Source organism: Cryptomeria japonica, chromosome 6, assembly GCF_030272615.1.
Source record: "Cryptomeria japonica chromosome 6, Sugi_1.0, whole genome shotgun sequence".
In the NCBI taxonomy this organism is placed as follows: domain Eukaryota; kingdom Viridiplantae; phylum Streptophyta; class Pinopsida; order Cupressales; family Cupressaceae; genus Cryptomeria; species Cryptomeria japonica.
This window is the reverse complement of record NC_081410.1, coordinates 250,622,469-250,635,709: the sequence shown is the minus strand read 5'-3', so window position 1 is coordinate 250,635,709 and position 13,241 is coordinate 250,622,469.

Here is a 13,241-nt window from a genome sequence, read left to right as displayed (position 1 = left end):
TTTAACGTGGAAACCCAAATAGGGAAAAGCCACTGTGAGATTTCGGACCCACTAAGAAATATACTCGTCTAGACTATGCTCAGTTAAAAGCAAATCCTATTAAAGATTACAAACACATTGCTAGATGTGACCCGGTTAAGGGATTTCCCTCATATCTGTTAGGATCTTCACCTTGTTAGAAGTGACCTTGTTAAAGGATTTCAAACACTCAATTAGAATGTCACCTTGCTAGAGGGTTTTACAAATAAGAATGTTAAGTCCACTCGGTTAAGAGATTTTCTGTCACTTTCACAAAATAACAGTAATAAAACTCTATCTGCAACTTCACATCTAAAATGCTAAAGCAGATTCTTATTTGTTCAATACAATCTAGACATAGAACTAATCTTGTCCATATGTTGGGCTTCTACACTCTATTATTCAAACAGGTCTTCAAGCTTCTATGCTTGGTAATCACTATGTAGCATCCCTGTGCATACACTTGCCCACATACATTTCTTATCAACAGTTTCCTATTTATAAACAATTAGCTAACTGCTTAATCTCCTTGATCACATTTTCCATGATGAATCATAGCCATAAGATCTTCAATCTTGTTCAGGTTCAATGTATCTTTCGATCTGAAAAATGTTTTACCCCACCTATGAACTTGCATACATTTCTTGGAACTTGTGCTAGGGTATTGCGGTTCAATCTAAGCTGTAGATCTTCATGCCGACTTTCCTTTGCCATAGATTCATTAACAAACTATATTTACGGCATACCAATCATTTAATCAGTTCCAACTCATCAGCTTCCTTCATTAAATAATGTATGTAAACATTTAATGCATTTTGTTATAGCTCGGTTACAACTTGGTAACAACTAGGTAAATACTAAACTTTACTCGGTAGACATTCCGCCTTCATTAACCAATAGTGATAACCTTAGGGTTTCCTGACTAGGTTCCTTAGGGTTTACCGACTAGGTTCTTTGCTTGGTAACATAGTATAGTATTAACCTTACAATTTACAACATATGTATGATGTTAAAACAATCTAAACATCATGATCTCATCATTGTCTGACTCGGTAATAGTTGCCCATTGAATACCTTATTCATCCCCTTATTCATTATATTTTTTTCTGTGTCTTTTACCGACAACTTTATATTCTTCAAATCATACTTCTCAAGATATGGCAACATCATACTAAATTAGAAAATCAATTTCTTGACATCAATGACAAAATAATAATATCAAGACAATAAACATCCTTAATCAGTTATATCCATAATCATCAACAACCTTCTCAATATCCTTATCGAAATGCCAACAATCTTTCATTGTCTGTTATAATGCTATATTGCCAACAAAAACAAGCTAATATTACTAGAAAATTAAGTCTTTGACAAACGAGCTACTAAAAATAGGAGAGTAGTCTCAAAATTTATCTTGGATGTATGAAGACAAACCTGCAAAACTCAAATTTGATCAGTAACACAAAACCCTAGTTACCTCAAAGTAGACACCGAAGTACAGGCACATATGTCGAACATTTGTCTAGATGTCGAACGTCTACGTAGGCACCAAAGTAGGGCCTAAAACTACAAACAAAGAGCAGACAGCAGGAAATTTTCAAAATTCAAATTTAAAAACTGAAAGGAAATTTATTACCTGCGGAGATGCTATTGTACAGCGCAAACACTGATCATCTATGTAGATGTTGAAACACTAAAGCAGAAAACAATTAAGAGCAATTCAATTTTTTAAATTTTGAACTAAGGCGAGAAATCATGGTCGTTGAAGAAACCAAACCAGAGTGCAGACGTTGTCCATTTATACAAACGTTGATGCATCAATCATTCCGAAAATAAACTAAGTTTGCTTATAAATTTGAATTTTTTACTAAAAATATGAAGAAAAAAAAATACAAAAATCTCAAAACCAACTGTCAAAAGACACTGAACACGGAGATGCTGAATTCATAATGCAGACGTCGATGTGTAAAACCTGGAAGAAAGGCGGGAGAATTTTTTTTAATTTTCATTGCAAAGACATTGTTGTATAGACAGAGACACCGATGCAAGAACCTATAGCTAAAACTTCACAAAATATCAAAACGAAGATTAGTAACTGGGACGTGGGTCCCACCGAGCGTGCCAAAATAAACCAAGGGAAATCAAAGCAATGGTGAGAAGGTTAGTTCAAATCCAAATAAACATAAACATTCAAATAAAACACAAAACAACCTTATACCTTCGCAATGAAGCCACTTGTTCCTCTGATTGGACCTTGGATGAGGTTGAGAATGCGCCCCTCCTCAACTTGTTTGGATTGGTCCCAAATGGATTTGTGGAATGCTCTCCACAACACAACAACAATGATGATAGCTAGATGGATGAGAATGACTAAGTATGGAGGACTAAATTCACTATAATGAGGATGCTATGAAGGTGGTTCTAGCTCTATTCTAACAACATAAGATTGCACAAATGATGGATGGCAAATGAAGGGGAGGAGACCCCAATTTATATATTTGAGAGGAGATGAATGGAGGACCAAGATTGATTTGAAATGAAGGGTGAGGATTGAATAAAAGTGATGAAGGGGATTGAGAGGATAAGGTGTGGGATTCAAGAGATTTTCCATAAAGGCATTTCTTGTCTCCACACACCTAGAGGTACATGGGCAAGAGATCCCCAAGAACATTGAAAGAATAAAATAGAATTTAAAATTCCTTGGGAGATAGCCAGAGAATTAAAAATTCTCAAATAGTGGATTACATTGGAGAAAGAGGAGAGAAAGGAATTAAAAATTCCTTGGGAAGTGAGGGAGCATGGGGAAATGGACAAATTTGAAATCCTTGAAAAGACCAAAGTTGTGGAAGGTGAGATTGGAAAGCCATTTGTAGGATTTTGCCAAGATCAAGGGCACAATGAAAAGCATAAAAGAGAGACAATAGAATGACAAGAACAAACTGTATTCTCATCAATATGCAAATGATCAACTGAATTAACCAATACAATGAATATAGGCCTGCTTATATAGGCAAGGCCATATGGATGTACGAGCACACAATTATGACATGTGGCTCAATGAGAAACAAGGGTAGGTAAGAAATACTAGGGGTAGGTAGGAGAAATAATATAATATTCCACAAGAGGTGGATGACCCACCGAATGTGGAGTGTAACAGCAAAATAAGACCACAAAAGGTGGAATTTTTCCTACAAGCTCTATCCCTATGTGCACACTTCCCTAAGTGTCTCAAATCCAAACTACAAAGAGATGCATTATCCTAAGTTAACTTAAGTAAAGTGTAATAATATCCAAAATGAATATTTATTTACACCAACATCCCCCCTTAAGTGCAACTTAGGGGAATGAAGACTCAAGTCAACAATGCAAGATGGGTCCCGGCTACTAGGCCATGATAGGTACCCATGTACAATATGCAAGCAAAACCATGCAATGCAATCTCTCACAAACGGAGAGAGGGAGAAAATCCAATGGGAAAAAACTCCCCCCCAAAAGAGAGATGAAAGTACAAAAAACTCTCAAAGAAGAAGGACAAAACCTCAAAGAGGAAAAACTCCCCCCCATAAGAGAGGAAGGAGAAGTTAGTTGACCCCCCCTAATGACACATCCCGCACCCCCAAGAGAGCTCGCAACTGTTGGAACTTACTCTCAGTGAAAGGTTTGGTGAATATGTCAGCAACCTGCTCTGTTGCAGGACAATACTACAAATCAATGACCTGCTCTTGAATGGGCTCTCAGATATAATGCATATGAATCTCGATGTGTTTGGTCCGCTGGTGCTGGACCGGGTTCTTCGAGATTGCAATAGCACTCTGATTGTTGCAATGTAGAGCTGTCGGCCGTGGAGTGGTGAATCCAAACTCTGTGAGAATCTGTTAGAGCCAAATGGTCTCAGTCGTTGCATTAACAGCGCCTCGATACTCAGCCTCAGTCGAAGAGAGAGCAATAGCATGTTGCTTCTTGCTCTGCCAACAAATGGGGCCCGAACCAAGGTGAAAAATGTAACCGGAAGTAGACTTACGATCATCAAGATCGCCAGCCCAATCGGAGTCTATGTAACCAACCAAGTGAAGTCTTATGCCTGCTGCATAGTGAATCCCATAGTGATGTGTACCCTGGATGTAATGAAGGATGCGTTTGGCAGCTTTCCAATGAAGCTCATGTGGTTCCTGCATGAAGCGGGAAACCATGCCAACTGCAAATGAAATATTAGGGCGTGTATGGGTCAAGTAGATGAGACTACCCACAAGCTGATGATACAAAGTGGCATCAACTGGTGGAGAAGAACACTAAGCCTCAAGCTTGACTCCTGAAAGAAAGGGAGTCAGGGCAGGCTTACAATCAGCCATATGAAAGAGTGCAAGTAGATCAAGAGCATACTTGGGCTGCGATAGTGTAATCCCAGAAGGTGACTGTGAAATCTCTATCCCGAGAAAGTAGTGCAAAGGACCCAAGTCAGTCATAGCAAATTTGTCATGCAAAGTAGATTTGACCCTGCTAATGATGGATGAAGTACTCCCTGTAATGATCAAGTCATCAACATAGAGCACAAGTATCAAGTGAGAGTCATCCTATCGCAAAATGTAGACATTCGGATCAGAATGACACCTGGTGAACCCTGCAGAGAGAAGAAAGGAATCCATCTTGGCGTACCAAGCCCTAGGGGCCTGCTTAACGCCATAGAGAGATTTCCTTAGTCTACAAACCAAGGAAGTATCCTGGATGAAACCCTATGGCTGCTCCATATAAATCTCCTCATCAAGATCACCATGAAGAAAAGCACTCTTCACATCCATTTGATGTACAGCCCAACCATGAGCTGCAGCAATAGCAAGTGTCAAACGAATGGAGTTCATCTTGGCTACGGGTGCAAAGGTCTCAGTATAGTCAACACCTGCAACCTGAGAGAAACCTTTTGCAACAAGCCGAGCCTTATACTTATCCACACTACCATCCGCTGCAAACTTGGTTCGATAGATCCACTTACATCAAACCATCTTTCTCCCCTTAGGGAGATGGACTAAATTCCATGTATTGTTCCTCATTAAGGAACTATACTCTTCCTCCATAGCTTGGTCCCACTCGAGAACCCCTGATGCTTCCCTAAATGTTTGTGGATCAGAAGCGGTAGCAATGAATGCATGTGGTAGATCCTGATGCTGTGATCGAGTTCTCCGTGTATCTGAAGGATCCCCAACAAGAGAACCTACGGACTCAAGTGTCTGTCAAGCCCAACGAGGTCTAGGTGGAGGTGGAGAACGAGGCTCCTCAACTGCAAGTGGACCCTGCGGAGGTGTAACCCTGCGAGTCGGAGTTGTAGGAGTCTCATCATCTGAATCACTAACATCACTATCCATAATGGAGGAAGGTGGAGGAGGTAGAGAGGCTAAGCTAGGAGAGCTTTCCTCAAAGTGAACACTCCTCTCAATGAACACCTCATGTGTCTCAAGATCCATCAATCTGTATGCCTTAACACCCTCAGGATATCCAACAAATATGCAAGGTCGACTCTATGGTTCCAATGCCTTGCGTTTCTGCAGAGGTATGCGAGCCCATGTTGGACACCCAAAGACTCTGAAAATGTCGCACAATCGGTTTCCTACCAACCCAAGCCTCAAAAGGAGTAATACCTTGCAAAGCTTTGTGAGGAACCTGGTTCTGGATGTGTGTGGCACAACTAATAGCCTCTTCCCAAAAGGCGAGATCAAGAGGACGTGCATGTATCATACAGCTAGCCATTTCTTTGAGAGTTCTATTCTTGCGTTCTGCAACCCCGTTCTGCTGTGGAGTGTATGCAACAGAATGCTGAAGATCAATTCCCTCAAATGTACAAAAATCCTCAAGTCTTTTGTTCACATATTCCCTTCCATTATATGTGCGAAGAATCTTGACCACTTTCCTTGATTGCTTCTCCACACGAGTCTTGAAGTCCTGAAATCTGTCAAATACTTCACTCTTATGAATAAGAAAGTAGACCCAAGTGAAGTGGGAGTAGTCATCAATGAAGGTGAGGACATAGCAGGCCTTACTAAATGAAGGTGCTGGAAATGGACCTGCTACATTGCTGTGAACAAGTTGAAGAACTTCCAAAGCTCTCCAAGCTTTCCCCTTATCAAACTTCTCTTCGGGATGCTTGCCCATGGAACAACCTAAACAGACACCCTCTGAAAAACTGATTCGAGGTAGACCTGTGACCATGTCTTTAGTGCTAAGCTGCTGAAGATAGCGGTAGTTGAGGTGACCAAACCGCTCATGCCATAGCTTACTTTCTGAATTTGAATGAGTAAACAAGGACCTAGAAGGTGAACTTGGTACAAAGTGGGAAAATGAATAAAGTCTTGAGTTGTCATTGACTTGTCCCACTTCTACCAAAGCATCATCATCAAGTTCCTTTACCACAACTGAATCTGGTGTAAACTCAACCTTTTTCCCATTCCCATAGTGAGTGATTTGGTAGATAGAGAGAAGGTTGGTAGACAAGTTAGGAACATAGAGAACATTCTCAAATGTTCCATCATCCATGTCAACTGAACCTTTCCCTTCAACCTCTACTTGTGTATCATCACCTATGTAAATGTGAGGTACCTTAGATGGCTCCAATGAAGAAAACTGCTCCTTTGTAGAACCCATGTGATATGAGGCACCCGAGTCAAGTATCCATTGTTGTGAAGAACCTATTGTAGCCACAAATGCTTGCCCTTTTCACTTAGACTGTGAGAAAGAGGAAGGAGATGAATCTTTCTTTGTGTAGGCGGATGGCAAGTTGATGTTGTTTTTCTTAAGAAGATTAGTTAACTCATCAACTTGCTTTGCATGGCATCGATGCTCATCGTGACCATACTTCTTGCAATATGCACAAGTTGGTTTATCCTTCTTAGGTGGTGTCCACTTCTTGGAAGAGGATGAAAAATCACCTTGTGATGGAGAGGATGATTGTCCTTTTTCCTGGTGTGGCTCAGACTTAGAGTGCTTCTTCTTGTTGTTGGAATCTTTGCCTTGACTTCCTTGATTCCCTTGATTAGCCACCAAAGTCTTGGACTTTGAAGACTTGAGAAGCCCCATGTTCAACAACTTAGATTGTTCCAATATCAACATTTCTGTGAAAGCATCAAATGAAGGCATAACATAGGAACTCCCCACTGTCAAACAATGAGTTTGGAAGCTAGACACAAATGCTGCATATTCTGGTGCAAGCTTGTCCAACAAGTTGAATATCAATTGAGCATCCTTTTTGTCAATTCCACAATCCTTAAGCTTTGCTCTTAGCTCATTTGCTTTGGTGACATAATCTTGGATTGTATCAAAACTCTTGGGATCCAAGTTGGTGAGCTCATTGTCAATTTTGTAGCCTCTGATTTCATCAACTTGACCATACAATTTCTGAAACATATCCCAAACCTCTTTGATTATTGTACACTTCTCAATGTGAAAAATGAGGTCATCTGATACATACTTGCGCAAAGTTCCAAGAGCCATTCAATTCTTTGTGAGCCATTCTAACTGAGAATTAGGATCAGCCTTAGGATCAGGTGGTGCTACTATTCTTCCAGCTATGTAATGCGTGAGACCTTTTTCCATTAATTTACTCCATACTTTAATTTTCCATGATGCATAATTATGTGGAGTTAAAGGTGGAAATTTATGAGGACTCATTGCAACAAAAATGAAAGAGCACAAAGAGAGGCACAATCACACAAGACACCCCCCCAAATTCACTCAATCAAAGAACCCCCCCAAAAGTGATGATTTGACACTTTATAATTAGTGCGTATACAATGGGCCACTTGCAAAAAATGGAAAAGTGGGCATCTGATTTCAATTTTACAACTACCTCAATAAGGCCAAAAAAGACTCAAACTAATAATGCAAGAGATCTAAACTAAGATCCAAGCACTTTACAAGTACCTAATAGGCCAAATAAGACCAATTTCTGAAAGTACAACTTCTACTCAAAATATTTGAAATCTGATCATATATTATCAAAGTATACAAAAAAACATGCACTTTCAAAAAAAACGGTACCTAAAATGGAGGTCGTATGAGCTCAAACGAGGCCTTTGAAGTTGCAGAATTGAGGATTGAACAGGTACAGCTGAGAGAATCCAAAAATTCCAAACAACTTGTGCACCAAAATCAGAAAATAACCACACCATTGCGAAGATCACAAAATTTTAGCCCATTTCAAAAAAAATTGCACCAAAAAAGGAGCAAAAATGAGCAAGATATGGCCTTTCAAAGTTGAACTGCAAAACTGAAAAGCTCAATGAAGAGAGGGTCAAAAAATTTCAAAAGTTTGCTGATGTGGCACTGACATCAGCAATTTACGGGCTTAAATTTGATGTCCGTATGACCGTCGTGAAAACTTCACCTCCCTGCTGACTGGGCATCCGTACCGTACAGACTACTGACGTGCACGGTGACTGGGCAACTGACTGGGCTGTCATACCGTACGGACTGCTGACGTGGCAGTTTGCGACAGCTCTACGTGGCGGGTGATGTGGCAGCTGATTGGGTTGTGTACTGCGTGGCAGCGTCTAGGCAGCTGACTGGGCTGCGTATGTGCCGCGTGGCAGGAGTTTGTAGGTCACCGAAGGTCCTGGCCGGAGATGGTGGCTGGAGGCACAGTGGCCGGGGGTGAGGCTGAGGTCGCCGGAGGTCCTGGTCGGCGGGAGGCGTCGATGCTGGAGGGCCGGTGGCGGTGTGTCTGGGCGACCGGCGGGAGGTACACAGCGGCGGCGGGAGGTACATGGCGATAGCGCAGGTACGACCCTGCAACCTGTAACCTGCAGGGTACTGCGAGGTGGGGGGGGGTCTGCGGACCCCCAAAAAACAACCAAAAAAAAAAAAAATTTTTTAATTTTTGATCGCTTATTTTTTTTTTTCGAAAATTTTTTTTGAAAAATAATTTTAAAAAATTTTGAAATCCGTACAATAATAGCCAAAATGGGGGAAAAAAAATTTCTCACCAAAATAGGTCGACTTTATAGTCGAAATTCATGGAAACGGCCTCCCGGATTCAACCGTGATGTCCAAATCGTTGTATGATGCCCCCAAAAATGAAGATCCCCAAATCCGAAAATTGAAGCCTCCAAAATGTCTCCAAAAGACTAATCAATGAAGCCCCAATGGCTCTGATACCATGTAGGATTTTGCCAAGATCAAGGGCACAATGAAAAGCATAAAAGAGAGACAATTGAATGACAAAAACAAATTGTATTCCCATCAATATGCAAATGATCAATTGGATTAACCAATACAATGAATATAGGTCTGCTTATATAGGCAAGACCATATGGATGTACGAGCACACAATTATGACATGTGGCTCAATGAGAAACAAGGGTAGGTAAGAAATACTAGGGGTAGGTAGGAGAAATAATATAATATTCCACAAGAGGTGGATGACCCACCGAATGTGGAGTGTAACAGCAAAATAAGACCACAAAAAGTGGAATTTCTCCTACAAGCTCTATCCCTATGTGCACACTTCCCTAAGTGTCTCAAATCCAAACTACGAAGAGATACATTATCCTAAGTTAACTTAAGTAAAGTGTAATAATATCCAAAATGAATATTTATTTACACCAACACCATTTATGGCAAGGAGTTGACTTTGCTCCTAATCATGGTGATTAGGATTGTCCAAATGATTAAGAAGAGAAATTAGGTAGATTAATGAGAGATTGGAGAGAAAGTGGATAAGTTAGGAGGATTTGACAAGAGGAGAGAGAATGAGTGGAGGAATTTAAAATTGAGGAATAATGATAATCAGGATTCTAGAAGAATTAATTAGATTAAGTGGGGATCAGGAAAAGTGATTTGTAGGAATCACTTTAGTTAAGTTAATTAATTAAAATTAATTAACTAACAAGGACTTAGAAGAATTAATGATTTTTATTGTATTTAGAAGAATATGAAAAATAATTAATTTATTTGATAAATTAATTATTGGACTATAGTGATAGGATTAAATTAATTAATTCTTGAGAAGAATAAGGGTAACATAATTAAATAAATTAACTATGTAGAAAGGATAAATTATTGAGCTATAGGTCATAATAGGAAGCCTTAAGGGGTCAAGATCTAGTTCATGTGTCTTAAGGGGGTCGTTATAGGATGGCTTAAGGGGAGTTCAACATGATTAGATAAATGAAAGCTTAAGTGGTCCTAGTTCATAGGATGTCAAGTATGTCTTGTTGGATTAAATTCTTTAGCTAGAGGTCCTAATCCAAAATTTCATGTTAACATTGAAAATATGTTGAGTATGAAAGAGCTTAAGGGGTCATTTGTCAAACTTATATGTCTTGAGTACATGTCAAGTATGGAAGCTTAAGAGGTCTTGATTGGTGATCTAATTCTTAAGTACATGTCAAGTATGAAATCCTAAGGGGTCAAGATAGATAGCTCATGTGTCTTGAAGGGGTCCTATAATAGGATGGCTTAAGGGAAGAATCATGATTCTATAAATGAAAGTGTGTAAGGGGCCTAGAATAGATATTACCTATTGGATTAACTTGTTAAGCTAGAGGTCCTAATTGTAAATGTCAAGTACATGGAAGCTTAAGAGGTCCTAATTGGTGATAATTATTAACTATGTCAAGTAAGGGATCGTAGAATAGGATGTCAAGTACACAATGTTAGATTAAATTATTAAGCTATATGTTTGGGTTTTGATTTTGGTTTTTGTTTTCATTTTGGTTTTAGTTTTTGTTTTTGTTTAGATTTTGGTTTTAGTTTTGGTTTTGATTTTGATTTTCCTAATATGTTCATGTATGATTATGTAAAACAATTTATTTTACACAAAAAATATAAACTACGTAAATATTAAAACATAAAATTATAAATTACTTAAATATTAAAACCTAAAATTAATTTTTTTAATTTAAAAATGACCAATACTATATTCTTTTCATTAAATTTTAAAAAAACAAATAGTAAAATAGGGGAAAAAATGAAAAAAAAAAACCTACTTGGAGGGGTTGTTGAGCAGCTAGAGTGCTCTCCAAATCGAGATCTCGAGTCCCTTTGGCAATAATTCAAAAATAATAATAATGCTTTTATGGAACAGGATCCAAATTAAAATGAATCGGGATCCCGTTTAGTTTTAATCGAGATCCTATTTCGTAGTTTTGGCTTGGGATCCTGCCGCAAATCAGGATCCCATTTTATTTTTTTCTCTTGAGGTCTCGAACCTAAACGGGATCCTTATTTATTTTGGTCAAGATCTTGTTTCGCGTGACATGAGTTCCCAAATTTGACTAATTTTGAAACTTCTACTCTAAGTGAACTCAACTTCTTACATTTACTCATAGATTCACTTGCAAAGTTAGTAACCGCACAAAAATTCTCTTGGTGTAGGAAGGTGATGGACCTTGATAGTCAAACTTAATTTCATTATTATAATTAGGATGCATTTGCAACATATAATATCAAGTGGGAGAATGTTAAGATTAAGTTGTCTTTTACCTTGCAGTCCTATGTATTATTCATATGTCTCCAGCACTCTTGAATTGTGTCCTTGGACACATCTAGTGTGTAATTTAAATATTTTCAAAAAATCTTGATAGTAATTATCATGTCCGCATTCATAAAGAAGGTGGAATTTGTAATGATTGTGACAAACACATATTAAGCAAATCTCTCATCTTGGATATCAAAATTGGGTAGTGGAGCATCTTGAATGTTATTGGTGGCTCCCATATGAATTGGGTGATGATTTTAGATGTATAACTTGGGATTTGTGATATTAAAGGAGTTACAATTTAAAGATATCATCTATTATTACTATGGAGGTTATTTTTCTATTGATTGATTATTGGGAGTTACATTTACATTTCATAGATGGTCCTCTTCATTTTATACATGGTATATTTTGCATTTTATCATGGCTTATTAGTAAATTATTTTTGGGAAATCATTTGTGGTATTCCTCTCTCATTTTTCTATAAACTAGAGTAACATCAGATAGTAGTTTAATGAGATTGCTTTATAGGTACATAAGTGCTACGCAAATTTTGTCAAAGTTCAAATTGTTAGTGTATGGATGTATCTCTCTTTGAAGATTAATACATACTTCTCATCATTCTTGAGTGGATTTTTTTCCCTAAAAGTGTTTCTCCATGTAACTATTATGTTATCTATGATTTTTTGAATTATCTCTCATTGATGATTTTACAATCACATAATATCTATCATATTGTATTTTTTTATTAATTAAACAAGTTTTGAATTCTTGTATACTTTTAGAATATTTTATTGCATTAGTTGCCTTGTAAATCAACATATTATGTGATAACAAGCATGATTGAAGATGAAGTTCAACAACAATAAACCGTTTAGATCATGCTATTTACATGTTGGAATAACTTATCATCATGGTTTCCCTAATGCTAACGGTGACAATGAATATCTAGGGACTTTTCTCATTCAAATGAAATCTAAACATAATGGATCAATTTCTTAACAAATTGTTTTCTCCATTTCTAACCTTGAAAAAAAAATTAAAACATTTTGTGATTAATAGTAAGCATCGTTGTGTTTCAAACCCCTCTATTACAATAACCCATTTGATTCAATGATTATTGGTTGTAAATATTCTTGCTTACCCCGAAACATCAAATTGTTCATTGAACTAAAGTCATCAATTTATATTTGTAGCAATGAGATGTTAGCATGGTAAATTTTTCACAAGATGTTAACATGGTGAATTTTTCACATAGTTTAATTTGGACTAGCTAAAATAATCAATACATTTGAGCTTATAAAAATATTTCATAAGGTTTTTTAAGACCCTGTTAAACACAATGTGGCAAATTTTCAAGTCAAGATGCCTTCCCATTTAGAAATGTTAAACTAGCATTGTGTTTCCTAACAAGTTAAAGAAGTTTTGAAAAGATGAGACACAAATTTACAAAAAGCTTTATGAAATTAATATGTGAAATGTGACTAATTTTTGAATGAAAATTTTCTTCTAACCAAACAATATAAAATTAATATTCTCTCATGCTAGTCAGACATCATATGTAAATTGTTTGAAATCATCCCCATTTTGAACTAGAACTCATAAGTTTTGACTAAAAAGGTTAGGAAGTCCATAAAACTTGTGAAAATCTGAAATGTTTATTTTTTCAACAAGTTAGTGAGTTAGTTAACTAGCTTAAAATGGAAAATAAAATTTTGTCACAATTCTTATATTTGGGTGAACTTTTATCGGGATAAAAGAA